The 14,622-nt window shown below is 35.5% G+C and overlaps 1 long non-coding RNA gene across 3 annotated transcripts in view; it reads right to left on the reverse strand.

The window, feature by feature from the left end:
- LOC309666947 overlaps positions 1-14,622 on the reverse strand; it is a 98,321-nt gene that overhangs the window by 58,573 nt on the left and 25,126 nt on the right. The window contains exon 4 of one of the 3 annotated variants that reach the window (XR_014267406.1): positions 5,158-12,759. The exons of the other annotated variants lie outside the window; for them this stretch is intronic. This is a non-coding gene — a long non-coding RNA (uncharacterized lncRNA). Of the gene's footprint in view, positions 1-5,157; positions 12,760-14,622 lie in introns of those variants that run through there. 3 annotated transcript variants of the gene reach the window in all.

Here is a 14,622-nt window from a genome sequence, read left to right on the forward strand (position 1 = left end):
TATATTCTAAGGTTAAGAGACACTTCATTGTTCAATAGGAAGCTTGGTGAGAAAGAACAATGCTAGGATTTTAGTGACTTATGTTTGAATCAGATATCTTCCACTAACTATGTGTGATCTTGACAAGTCTTTGGCCTTTTGCACCTCCATTTATTCATTTAAAAGTGTTCAATTGGATTTCTAAGGTCTCTGTTTGAAAGTTCCATTTAAATTTCTCATGATTTAGAATTGCTGACATTTCAATATAAGTATGAAAGTCTGAGTATGGCATAAGAAAAATAATTTTTAGTTATCTGGAAGACACTAAGAGAAAGCCTTTGAATATTTGGGTGTAACTGGCAAATATGAGTGAGTTTTGAATGATGCTTCACCAATTTGCCTGTCTTTAACTCTATGATCCTTAATTGTACTTAACAGAAGCAAATAATTATTTATAAACAGGTTCATCTCTATATCTTTCTTTGAGACAGATAACAAGAACATTAAACAATCTATAATTTATGAATTAAAAAAACTAGTGACTGTTACTCTCAAAAATATCAGGACTGGGGAGACCTTCAAGATGGCAGAGGAGTAAGACATGGAGATCACCTTCCTCCCACCAAATACATCAGAAATACATCTACATGTGGAAAAACTCCTACAGAACACCTACTGAATGCTGGCAGAAGACCTCAGACCTCCAAAAGGTAAGAAACACCCCACGTACCTGGGTAGGGCAAAAGAAAAAAGAAGAAATAGAGACAAAAGAATAGGGACGGGACCTGCACCTCTGGGAGGGAGCTGTGAAGGAGGAAAAGTTTCCACACACTAGGAAGACCCTTCACTGGTGGAAATGGGTGGGTGGTGGGGGGGAAGCTCCAGAGCCATGGAAGAGAGTGCAGCAACAGGGGTGCAGAGGGCAAAGCGGAGAGATTCCCGCACAGAGGATCGCTGTTGACCAGCACTCACGAGCCCGAGAGGCTTGTCTGCTCACCCGCTGGGATGGGCGGGGGCTGGGAGCTGAGGCTCCAGCTTCGGTAGGATCCCAGTGAGAGGACTGGGGTTGGCTGTGTGAACACAGCCTGAAGGGGGCTAGTGCACCACAGCTAGCCAGGAGGGAGTCCGGGAAAAAGTCTGGAGCTGCTGAAGAGGCAAGAGACCATTGCTTCATGGTGTGCAAGGAGAGGGGATTCAGAGCACTGCCTAAATGAGCTCCAGAGACGGCACGAGCTGCTGCTATCAGCGCGGACCCCAGAGACGGGCATGAAACACTAAGGCTGCTATTACAGCCACCAAGAAGCATGTGTGCAAGCACAGGTCATTATCCACACTTCCCCTCCCAGGAGCCTGTGCAACCCACCACTGCCAGGGTCCCATCACCAAGGGACAATTTCCCGGGAGAACACACGGCACGCCTCAGGCTGTTGCAATGTCATGTTGGCCTCTGTCGCCAGGCTCACCCCGCATTCCGTACCCCTCTCTACCCCCGGCCTCAGTGAGCCAGAGCCCCCTAATCAGCTGCTCTTTAACCCTGTCCTGTCTGGGAGGGAACAGATGTCCTCAGGCAACCTACATGCAGAGGTGGGGCCAAACCCAAAGCTGAACCCCAGGAGCTGTGCGAACAAAGAAGAGAAAGGGAAATCTCTCCCAGCAGCCTCAGGAGCAGCGGATTAAATCTCCACAATCAATTTGATGTACCCTGCATCTCTGGAATACCTGAATAGACAACAAATCATCCTAAAATTGAGGCGGTTGACTTTGAGAGCAACTGGAGACTTGAGGTTTGCTTTCTGCATCTAATTTGTTTCTGGTTTTATGTTTATCTTAGTTTAGTATTTAGAGTGTATTATCATTGGTACATTTGTTTAATGATTTGGTTGCTGTCTTTCTTTTTCTTTTATATGTGTAGATTTATATATATTTTTCCTTTTTCTCTTTTTGTGACTGTGTATGTGTATGTTTCTTTGTGTGATTTTGTCTGTATAGCTTTGCTTTTACCATTTGTCCTAGGGTTCTGTCTTCTTTTTTTTTTTTTTAGTATAGTTATTAACACTTGTTATCATTGGTGGATTTGTTTATTGGTTTGGGTGCTCTCTTCTTTCTTTCTCTTTTTACTACTTTTTATTTTTAATAATTTTTAAAATTTTATTTTAATAACTTTATTATATATATATATATTTACTTTCTTTCTTTATTTTTTTTCTCCTTTTTCTTCTGAGCTGTGTGGCTGAAAGGGTGTTGGTGCTCTGGCTGGGTGTCAGGCCTGTGCCACTGAGGTGAGAGAGCCAAGTTCAGGAATTGGTCCACCAGAGACCTCCTGGCTCCATGTAATATCAAACAGTGAAAGCTCTCCCAGAGATCACCATCTCAATGCTAAGACCCAGCTCCACTCAACGATGAGCAAGCAACAGTGCTGGATATCCTATGCCAAAAAAACTAGCAAGACAGGAACACAGCTCTACCCATTAATAGAGAGGCTGCCTAAAATCATAATAAGGTCACAGACACCAAAAAACACACCACCGGACGCGGTCCTGCCCCCCAGAAAGACAATATCCAGCCTCATCCACCAGAACACAGGCAATAGTCCCCCCCACCAGGAAGCCTACACAACCCACTGAACCAACCTTAGCCACTGGGGGCAGACCCCAAAAACAACAGGAACTACGAATCTGCGGCCTGCGAAAGGGAGACTCCAAACACAGTAAGTTAAGCAAAATGAGAAGAGAGAGAAACACACAGTGGATGAAGGAGCAAGGTAAAAACACACCAGACCAAAAAATGAGAGGAAATAGGCAGTATACCTGAAAAAGAATTCAGAGTAATGATAGTAAAGATGATCCAAAAACTTGGAAATAGAATAGAGAAAATATAAGAAATATTTAACAAGGACCTAGAAGAACTAAAGAGCAAATAAACAATGATGAACAACACAATAAATGAAATTAAAAATTCTCTAAAAGGAATCAATAGCAGAATAACTGAGGTAGAAGAATGCATAAGTGACCTGAAAGATAAAATAGTGGAAATAACTACCACAGAGCAGAATACAGAAAAAAGAATGAAAAAAACTGAGGACAGTTTTAGAGACTTCTAGGACAATATTAAACACACCAACATTTGAATTACAGGGGTCCCAGAAGAAGAAGAGAAAAAGAACAGGACTGAAAATATTTGAAGAGATTATACTTGAAAAATTCCCTAACATGGGAAAGGAAAGAGTCCGTCAAGTCCAGGAAGTGCAGAGTGCCCCATACAGGATAAATCCAAGGAGAAACATGCCAAGACACATATTAATCAAACTATCAAAAATTAAATACAAAGAAAAAATATTAAAAGCAGCAAGGGAAAAACAACAAATAACATACCAGGGTATCCCCATAAGGTTAACAGCTGATATTTCAGCAGAAACTCTGCAAGCAAGAAGGGAGTGGCAGGACATATTTAAAGTGATGATAGGGAAAACCCTACAACCAAGATTACCATACCCAGCAAGGATCTCATTCAGATTCAATGGAGAAATTAAAACCTTTACAGACAAGCAAAAGCTAAGAGAGTTCACTAAGACCAAACCAGCTTTACAACAAATGCTAAAGGAAATTTTCTAGGCAGGAAACACAAGAGAAGGAAAAGACCAACAAAAACAAACCCAAAAACAATTAAGAAAATGGTCATAGGAACATACATATCAACAATTACATTAAATGTAAGTGGATTAAATGCTCCAACCAAAAGACATACACTGGCTGAATGGATACAAAAACAAGACCCGTATATATGCTGTCTACAAGAGACCCACTTCAGACCTAGGGACACATACAGACTGAAAGTGAGGGGATGCAAAAAGATATTCCATGCAAATGCAAGTCAAAAGAATGCTGGGGGGCTTCCCTGGTGGCTCAGTGGTTGAGAATCTGCCTGCTGGTGCAGGGGACACGGGTTTGAGCCCTGGTCTGGGAGGATCCCACATGCCGCGGAGCAGCTGGGCCCGTGAGCCACAATTACTGAGCCTGCGTGTCAGCAGCCTGTGCTCTGCAACAGGAGGGGCCGCGATAGTGAGAGGCCCGCGCACCGCAATGAAGGGTGGCCCCCACTTGCCACAACAGGAGAAAGCCCTCACACAGAAACGAAGATCCAACAGAGCCATAAATAAATAAATAAATAAATAAATAAAAATTAAAAAAAAAAAAAAAAGAAAGCTTGAGTAGCAATTCTCATATGAGACAAAAGAGACTTTAAAATAAAGACTATTACAAGAGACAAAGAAGGACACTACATAATGATGAAGGGATCAGTCCAAGAAGAAGATATAACAATTATAAATATTTATGCACCCAAAATAGGAGTACCTCAATACATAAAGCAGATGCTAACAGCCATAAAAGGGGAAATCGACAGTAACACAATCATAGAAGGGGACTTTAACACCCCACTTTCACCAATGGACAGATAATCCAAAATGAAGATAAATAAGGAAATAAAAGCTTTAAATGACACATTAGAGAAGACAGACTTAATTCATATTATAGGACAGTCCATCCAAAAACAGCAGAATACACTGTCTTCTCAAGTGCTCCTGGACCATTCTCCAGGATAGATCATATCTTGGGTCACAAATCAAGCCTTGGTAAATTTAAGAAAATTGAAATTGTGTCAAGTATCTTTTCCGACTACAACACTACGAGACTAGATATCAATTACAGGAAAAAATCTGTAAAAATTCCAAACACATGGAGGCTAAACAATACACTATTTAATAACCAAGAGAACACTGAAGAAGTCAAAGAGGAAACAAAATAATACCTAGAAACAAATGACAATGAAAAGACGATGACCCAAAACCTAATGGATGCAGCAAAAGCAGTTCCAAGAGGGAAGTTTATAGCATTACAATCCTACCTCAAGAAACAAGAAACATCTCAAATAAACAACCTAACCTTATACCTAAAGCAATTAGAGAAAGAAGAACAAAAAAACCCCGAAGTTAGCAGAAGGAAAGAAATTGTAAAGATCAGATCAGAAATAAATGAAAAGGTAATGAAGGAAACGATAGCAAAGATTAATAAAACTAAAAGCCAGTTCTCTGAGAAGATAAAAAAATTGATAAACCATTAGAAAGACTCGTCAAAAAAAAATGGATAAGATTCAAATCAATAGATTAGAAATGAAAAAGGAGAAGTAACAACTGACACTGAAGAAAAAAAGATCATGAGAGATTACTACAAGCAACTCTATGCCAATAAAATGGACAACCTGGAAGAAATGGACACATTCTTAGAAAACCACAAGCTTCTAAGACTGAACCAGGAAGAAGTAGAAAATATAAACAGACCAAACACAAGCACTGAAATTGAGACTGTGATTAAAACTCTTCCAACAAACAAAAGCCCAGCACCAGATGGCTTCACAGGCGAATTCTAGCAAACATTTAGAGAAGAGCTAACACCTATGTTTCTCAAGCTCTTCCAAGATATAGCAGAGGGAGGAACACTCCCAAACTGATTCTATGAGGCCACCATCACCCTGATACCAAAACCAGACAGAGAGGTCACAAAGAAAGAAAACTACAGGCCAATATCACTGATGAACATAGATGCAAATATCCTCAACAAAATACTAGCAAACAGAATCCAATAGCACATTAAAAGGATCATACACCATGATCAAGTGGGGTTTATCCCAGGGATGCAAGGATTCATCAATATACACAAATCAATCAATGTGATAAACCGTATGAAAAAATTGAAGGAGAAAAACCATATGATCATCTCAATAGGTGCAGAAAAAGTTTTTGAGAAAATTCAACATCATTTATGATAAAAATCCTCCAGAAAGTAGGCATAGAGGGAACTTACCTCAACATAATAAAGGCCATATATGACAAACCCACAGCCAACATCGTTCTCAGTGGTGAAAAACTGAAACCATTTCCTCTAAGATCAGGAAAAACACAAGGTTGCCCACTCTCACCACTATTATTCAACATAGTTTTGGAAGTTTTAGCCACAGCAATCAGGGGAGAAAAATAAATAAAAGGAATCCAAATTGGAAAAGAAGTAGTAAAGCTGTCATTGTTTGCAGCTGACATGATACTATACATAGAGAATCCTAAGATGCTACCAGGAAACTACTAGAGCTAATCAATGAGTTTGGTAAAGTAGCAGGATACAAAATTAATGCACAGAAATCTCTTGCATTCCTATACAGTAATGATGAAAAATCTGAAAGAGAAATTAAGGAAACACTCCTATTTACCATTGCAACAAAAAGAATAAAATATCTAGAAATAAACCCAGCTAAGGAGACAAAAGACCTGCATGCAGAAAACTATAAGCACTGAAGAAATTAAAGATGATACAAACAGATGGAGAGATATACCATGTTCTCGGATTGGAAGAATCAATATTGTGAAAATGACTATACTACCCAAAGCAATCTACAGATTCAATGCAATCCCTATCAAACTACCAATGGCATTTTCCACAGAACTAGAAGAAAAAATTTCACAATTTGTATGGAAACACAAAAGACCCCGAATAGCCAAAGCAATCTTGAGAAAGAAAAAGGGAGCTGGAGGAATCAGGCTCCTGGTCTTCAGACCATATGACAAAGCTACAGTAATCAAGACACTATGGTACTGGCACAAAAACAGAAATATAGATCAATGGAAGAGGATAGAAAGCCCAGAGATAAACCCACACACATATGGTCTCCTTATTTTTGATGAAGGAGGCAAGAATATACAATGCAGAAAAGACAGCCTCTTCAATAAGTGGTGGTGGGAAAACTGGATAGTTACATATAAAAGAATGAAATTAGAACACTCCCTAACGCCATACACAAAAACAAACTCAAAATGGATTAAAGACCTAAATGTTAGGCCAGACACTATAAAACTCTTAAAGGAAAACATAGGCAGAGCACTCTATGACATAAATCACAGCAACATCCTGTTTGACCCACCTCCTAGAGAAAAACAAAAACAAAAACAAAAATAAACAAATGGGACCTAAAGAAATTTAAAAGCTTTTGCACAGCAAATGAGATCATAAACAAGATGAAAAGACAACCCTCAGAATGGGAGAAAATATTTGCAAACATAACAACTGACAAAGGATTAATCTCCAAAATATACAAGCAGCTCATGCAGCTCAACATCAAAACAAACCAGCCCAATCCAAAAATGGGCAGAAGACCTAAATAGACATTTCTCCAAAGAAGATATACAGATTGTCAGTAAACACAAGAAAGGATGCTCAACATCACTAATCATTAGAGAAAGGCAAATCAAAATTACAATGAGGTGTCTCCTCACACCAGTCAGAATGGTCATCATCAAAAAAATCTACAAACAATAAACGCTGGAGAGGGTGTGGAGAAAAGGGAACCCTCTTGCAGTGTTGGTGGGAATGTAAATTGATACAGCCACTATGGAGAACAGTATGGAGGTTCCTTAAAAATCTAAAATTAAAACTACCATATGACCCAGCAATCCCACTACCGGGCATATACCATGAGAAAACCATAATTCAAAGAGAGTCAACGACCACAGTGTTCATTGCAGGTCTATTTACAATATCCAGAACCTGGAAACAACCTAAGTGTCCATTGACAGATGAATGTGTAAAGAAGATGTGGCACATATATACAATAGAATATTACTCAGCCATAAAAAGAAACGAAATTGGGTTATTTGTAGTGAGGTGGATGGACCTAGAGTCTGTCATACATTGTGAAGTAAGTCAGAAAGAGAAAAACAAATACCATACGTTAACACATATATATGGAATCTAAAGAAAAAAAAAGGTTCTGAAGAACATAGGGGCAGGACAGGAATAAAGACGCACTTGTAGAGAATGGACTTGAGGACACGGGGAGGGGGAAGGGTAAGCTGGGACGAAGTGAGAGAGTGGCATGGACTTACATATACTACCAAATATAAAATAGATAGCTCACGGATAGCACAGGGAGATCAGCTCGGTGCTTTGTGACCACCTAGAGCGGTGGGATAGGGAGGGTGGGAGGGAGATGCAAGAAGGAGGAGCTATGGGGATATATGTATATGTATAGCTGATTCCCTTTTTTATAAAGCAGAAACTAACACACCATTGTAAAGCAATTATACTCCAATAAAGATGTTAAAAAAATATCAGGATTATTTGGTTTTCTACCATTTTTAATCTACAGCTATATATTGTAAGGAAGTCTAGGTAAACACTGTCAAAGTGTTTGTGGCTAGACATAAGAATTGAAGAACGTATAAAGTTCTAATGAATCAGAAACAAATTCCATGGCAAGGTATGGGTCCTGTGTCTTTTGCTTACAAAAAAAACCTTTATATTTTCTGCAGGTCAAATATTAGGTATAATAAGTTTGTAGGACTTAAACGACTACAGTATTGTTTTAAATTGGGTCACAGAATGAGGTAAAGGAAATTAAAAGTTTGAGTTTGTCTTCTGTGGGAAACGGTCCTGGTTCTGGGAGCCAAATTGGACTCAGTGAGAGAAATGACAGTATACATTTTCCTCCTGATTTATAGATTCCTAAAACCCAAGAGAATAGCCAGTTGCTTGAAAGAAAAGACTAAGCAAGAAAAAGTTCCAAGTTTCATAAATTTTGAAACTGATATTATTCTAATTGATCAAATTCCTTGGTATACAAAAGAGGTTATTTAGACTGAATGAAAACCAAGTGAATTCTTACAAAATAATAGGTAAATCATGGCCAAAAAAGTGTTATTGAGAATTAAAGAGAAAGACAAAGCCCACTAAAAATGTGAAACCTTAAAAGAAGTTAAGCACATTTAAAAAGAAAAATGTTTCCAAGCCATAAGTAGGATATTCAAGAGCAAAGTCTCAGAAATCCAGTGGGAATGATGAATAAAAAAATGTCCGGTAGATTTTTCTGCACATTTTTCAGTTAAGTATAAAGACAGTGACCTATGTGGCTGTTAGAATATTCTTCTAAGTAATTCTCCCAGTATTTTAAACTGCCACCATAACTTGCAGATAATAACACTGTGGTTTAGAGGAGGACCCAGTTTTCAGTAGTAAGAGTAAAAAAATACTTGTAAATGAAGCAGTCTTGGCAACTTCAATTTTGATTACTTTTAGGATACCTTATCAGTGTCTTTCCAGATATTTTGAAAAACAATTGGACATTTTGAAAGTCATCTTTTTCTGAGACTATGAATACAAATCCTTCTTGGAACAAGTCACATGTTTTATTCTTAACATACTATAATATATCCCCAAGGGGTACGAGCCAGGACAAAAAGCAGTAAATTTGAGGGATTCATGAGAAAATTATATACATAAAATAATAAGAGATCTATCTTAAAACTCCAAAATGGAATGAAAGATCAAAAAAAAATTTTTTTGGCTGATTCTGGAAGTGGAGATATTTGTCAAAAATTTTCCCCTATCTTCTTCTCCCTATTCAGGAGACAGTAGCAGTATGAACTATAAGACTGTAGGAATGTGTAGGAATATTCCATGTGAATGAGATGTTAATCTGGAGAACTGAATACTGACCATTTTAAATCTGCATATTTCTTGAGTGACAATATTAGACTTATTGAGTGACAAGATCAATGCCAGTTTAAACACAGACCCCCTTGAATTTTTATTACCTGACAACTACCTCCTGAAAAGAACCCCAATTTATACCTCATAAGAACAGTTCTACAGCATACGAAAACTTACGGGGTGCAGCTAAAAACAGTCCTTAGAGGGAAATATATATCTATAATTACCTATAGCAAGGAAAAAGAATGATCTTAAATCAATAACCTAAACTTTCTTCTTAAGAAACTAAAGCAAAGAAGAGCAAGCTAAACCAAATAAAGCAAAAGGGAGGGAAATAATAAAGATTAGAACAGAAACAAATGAAACAGAGAATTGAAAAACAGAAGAGAAAATCAACAAAACCAAAAGTTGATTCTTTGAAAAGATCGATGAATTTGACAAACATTTAGCTCGTCTGAGCAAGAAATAGAGTGATGACTCAAATTACTAAAATCAAGAATTAAAAACAAATGCTATTCACCTTACAGAAATAGAAAGAATTATAAAGGAATACTATGAATACTTGTATGTCAACAAATGAGATAATCTAGATGAAATAAACAAATTCTTAGAACGACAAACTACTGAAACTAATGCAAGAAGAAATAGAAAATCTGAATAGGCTGATAACATGAAAAAATTTAATTAGTCAACAAACAAGTCTCACAAGAAAAGTACAGGCCCAAGTGGCTTCACTGGTGAATTTTACCAAATATTTAAATAGAAATTAATACCAATACTCACAGACATATCCAAAAAATAGCAGAGGGAGTAATACTTCTTAACTCATTCCTTGAGGCCAGTATTAACCCTCATACCAAAACCAGACAAAGACATCACAAGAAAGACAAACTACAGACAAATATCCTTTATGAATATAGATGCAAATTTCCTCAGGAAAATACTAGAAAACTGAATCCAGTAACACAAGAGGAGGATTATACACAATGACCAAGTGAGATTTAGTCCAGGAATGCAAAGTTGTTTTAATACACAAAAGTCAATCAATGTAATACATTATGTGAATATAATACAGAACAAAAATCACATGATTATCTAAGTATACTTCCTATCAAAATCCTAGCTGCCTTTTTTGCAGAAATTGACAAGTTGATCCTAAAACTCATATGGAAATTCAAGAGAACTGGAATATCCAAAACAATACTGAAAAAGAAAAATAAAGTTGGAGGACTCACACTTCCAATTTCAAAACCTACTATAAAACTACAGTAATTAAAACAGTGTGGTACTGGCATAAGTATATTCATATTGCTTAATGGAATAGAATCAACAGTTTAGAAATAAACCCTTAAGTTTATAGTCAATTGCTTTTGACAAAGGTGCTAAGATAACTCAATGAGGAAAGAACAGTCTTTTCCACAAATTGTGCAAGTATATCCAGTTGCAAAAGAATGAATTTGGACTTTCATGATACACCATATACAAAAATTAACTCAATGTGCTTCTTAGACCTAAATGTAAGAGCTAAAATGATGAAACTCTTAGAAGAAAACAGAGGCAAAAATATTTGTGACCTTGGATTAGGCAACAGTTTTTTAGATATGATATCAAAAGCACAAGCAAAGACAAAAAAATAGATAAATTGAGGTTTATCATTTGGAACTAGTATCCATGATGTACAAAGAATTCTTACAACTCAATGAAACAAAGAAATGTAATCTATTTTAAAAATGTGAAAAATATTTTTCTCCAAGAGAGATACACAAATGTCTATAAGTACATAAAAATGCTCAAAATCATTAGTTATTAGTTAAATGCATATCAAAACCACAATAAGATACCACTCTGCATTTGTTCAGATGGTTATAATAGAAAGTAGAAAATAACAGGTGTTGATACAGATGTGGAGAAATAGGAAGCCTCATGCATTGTTGGTAGGAATGTGAAATGGTGAAGTCCTTTGGTAACAGTATGGTAGTTTTTCAACAAATCAATATATCTATTTTTATGCCAGTACCCCCTACCCTTCCTTCCTCCATTCCTTGGTCCCTCCCACTCTCTCTTCCTTTTTCACTTCTTCTCTCCTTTCTTTTTGGATTGTCTTTTATTGGATTTTTGAATCAAGGTTTGCTACCTAGTAAAATAGACTAGAGGACTTTTCTTTTTCTATAATTCAGAGTAGTTTAATAAATATGAAGTATTTGTTCTTTAAAGGTGATATACAATACAGCCATGAAAACTATTTGAATTGGTAAAAAAATTTTATATTTCTAAAATCCTCTGTGATTATTAGTTTGGCCAGATTTTCTCATTTTTCTTAAGTTAGTTTCTTATGTTCATCCTTCTACTTCTGTCTTTTCTTTTTCAGTAATTTCAACTTTCTTTTTATTGATGCCATTATTTTTCTTGTTTTGGTTTATTATAATTTTTTTTAACTGCTCCTCAAAGTGAATATTTGTTTCACATTAAGTTGTTTTTATTTGATAATAAAGGCTTTTCAGCTATCATCTGAGTCTTATTTTAGTTGTGCCATATGAACTAGTGTAATATTTCTAAGTACTTTCAAAATAATTTATAATTTGTTTTTCTCTTGGATTATTGAAAATTTTTAATTTTTTAAATTAAAAAAAAATTTTAACATCTTTATTGGAGGATAATTGCTTTACAATGGTGTGCTAGTTTCTGCTTTATAACAAAGTGAATCAGTTATACATGTACATATATCCCCATATCTCCTCCCTCTTGAGTCTCCCTCCCACCCTCCCTATCCCACCCCTCTAGGTGGTCACAAAGCACTGAACTGATCTCCCTGTGCTATGTGGCTCCTTCCCACTAGCTATCTATTTTACATTTGGTCACTACCAAATATATGCCCCTGCCACTCTCTCACTTCGTCCCAGCCCTTCCCTTCCCTGTGTCCTCAAGTCCATCTCTACATCTGCGTCTTTATTCCTGTCCTGCCCCTAGGTTCTTCAGGACCATTTTTAAAAAAATTTTTACTTTATAAAATTTTTATCCTTTAATGTAAGCTTTTATTGGATTATATTTAAAGAATGAGACCTATGAAATATATCCTTTTTAAAACTTTTAGAATTTTTAAAATGTGATGTAAAATTGATGTATATTTTTCTATGAACATAAGAATATATGTTCTCTGTTTTTAATGTACTACTTTATATATACATATATATTCAATCAGTTAATTGAATTAATTAAATAATTAATATTCTTGATATTTTAACTACTTACTCTGTAAAATTCTGAAAAAGATATAATATTTTCCTATAATTATATTTTAATCAAGTTAATCTTTTTATCCCAGGAGTTCTTAATTTTTAAAAATTTTCATGTTGCTTGTTGCTTAAAAATATTACATTTTTATCTTTTTGATGAATTATATCCTTTGCCAATATGTTACAATGTCGCCCTTTTCTATTTCAATGTCATTAGCTTTAAATTTTACTTTATCCAATATTAATTAATTATGAATATCAAATATTAAATATCTAATCTTTTAAATCTGTTTGCATTTACCCTTTTTTAGTTTTGATAGTTCATTGTCACTGATTTGGATGTAGTTTTCAAAAACAACAAAGAGCTGCTTTAAAAATAAAACAGTTTGATTATCTGTCTTTTGGTAGGAGAAAGCAACCTTTTTACTATTTATTGAAATGGTTGAAAGGCTTGCTTATATTTCTTCCATCTCATTTTATTTTTGCTGTTATTTTATTTTTGTTTACTTAAAATTTTTCTAGTTTGATCAAGTTTTAGTTAATTCTTTTTTCCTTCTTACATATTTGAAGTTTCATGGCTGTCAAATTTGTTGGTATACTGCATTCATTCATTGCCAAATTAAAGGTCAATTATATTCTCACCATTGAGGGTACATGGTGAACAAGAGAGTTAAGGTGTTTGCTGTCATGAGCTTTATATTCTGGTGGAGGCTGACAGATTATCAACCAACCAACAATAAGTAATCACTTAATATACAAGAAAATATTAGATAAATACTGTGTAGAGAAATCAAATAGCAAAATATAATAGCAAGTGACTGGGAGGCTTCTTAGAAGTATCATTTGAGTTCTGCCATCTTCCATGCTCTGGCAGGTGCCTCTTGATAAAGGCACAGTCACCATCTTCTCAGAATTCCCAATGCTTTTCCCTTTGCCTTTCTAGATAAGTTTACACAGATACATGCACAGATTTTTATTTTTTTTTCTCATTTTAACATAATGTACATATAGAACTTGCACTGGGGAAAAGAGAACATGTGTGTTTCAGTAAGATTAATTTTTTTTCCTTCAGCAGAACTGAATGTTTTTCCACTCTGACATTTCATTAATTTTGCTTCAAGGAAAAGAAATGAGTCGACTGAAAGTGGAAAAAATGATAGTAGTAGCATATTGTGGTAATATATTTATTTCATGTCGAATTAAGTCAATAAAAGATGTTAAGATTATCTTGTAATACTTCCATAATTTTATTGAGATTTTGAAGATTTTTTCAAGAAAGTTGTCCAACAGCTGATTTACACCATAGTTGCAGAATGCTGATTGATATCACAGCTTCTGATTGTGACAAAATATTATAATTTTGAGAGAATGAAATGCATTAAGATCAAAGCAGTACTATTAATTTACTTCAGGTTCAAAATTTGTCTACCTAGCCCTACAAGACATAAGAATCTTGGACAATTGAGGCTTTCATTTCATCATTAGTAAACCTTAATTTTTTTTTAATAGTGTTTGCAATAGAGTGTTAAACAATACTTGCAAAGCCTTAACTATTAATTTTCCAGATAGTTATCATTAATAATTCAGTTTTTATGGAAAGTTGGTTTTCTTAACCCTTTAAAAAATCACTGGGATGTTTTCAAGAGTACAATAACATAAGAGCAATTAAAATTATCTTAAACTCTTACTTGACTAGCGCTACTTCAGACAAATTTTTGTGTGTCTGTGCAGCTCTAAGAGAAAATCCATATTTGGCTTTACTTGTTATATTACATGATAGTTGGTTTGATGTTATTTAAAACTGTCTTGAGATACTAAGCGCTTAGTGGGTTTTTGATTAGTAACTGGCAAACTTCAAAAGGCCTGGATATTTGGTTTGG

The sequence above is a fragment of the Balaenoptera physalus genome, assembly GCF_965194825.1.
Source record: "Balaenoptera physalus genome assembly, chromosome: 9".
In the NCBI taxonomy this organism is placed as follows: domain Eukaryota; kingdom Metazoa; phylum Chordata; class Mammalia; order Artiodactyla; family Balaenopteridae; genus Balaenoptera; species Balaenoptera physalus.